This window comes from Panthera tigris, chromosome A1 (assembly GCF_018350195.1).
Source record: "Panthera tigris isolate Pti1 chromosome A1, P.tigris_Pti1_mat1.1, whole genome shotgun sequence".
NCBI classification, from domain to species: Eukaryota; Metazoa; Chordata; class Mammalia; order Carnivora; family Felidae; genus Panthera; species Panthera tigris.
The window spans coordinates 215,560,382-215,560,915 of record NC_056660.1 but is presented as its reverse complement, the minus strand read 5'-3'; positions in this window follow the sequence as shown (position 1 = coordinate 215,560,915).

The following is a 534-nucleotide window of genomic DNA, read 5'->3' as shown; positions in this document are numbered from 1 at the left end:
GGTGACATAAACATTCAGTCTATTGCAGAGAGTATATAGTAAATGATCTCTCTGTCTCAGAACTGATCAAGGGGTTAAAATGTCAAGATAAATGATGTCTGACAAGCATTTGTACAAAGCATATATGTACCATTTGTTGAAAAAAAATATTATGTATGTGAATTCAATCTAAAGTCCCATGAAACACTAGCTATATTGTGCTCTTTTCTTTTTTTTTTTTTTCTGTTTTTTTAAAGTTTTTTTTTTATTTACTTTTGAGAGAGAGACAGAGAGAGTAAATGGGGTGAAGGGCAGAGACAGACAAAGAGCAAGAATGCCAAGCAGTCCCTGCACTGTCAACACGGAGTCTGATGTGGGGCTCTAACTCACAAACCATGAGATCATGACCTGAGCCAAAACCAAGAGTCAGACGCTTAACCAACAGAGATACCCAGGTGCCCCTGTGTTCTTTTCTTTTTCTTGAAAAGAATGAAGATGAGTTAAACAAAGTACATAGTGTATTCTTGGATAGAACATCAAAATTACTCAACAAGG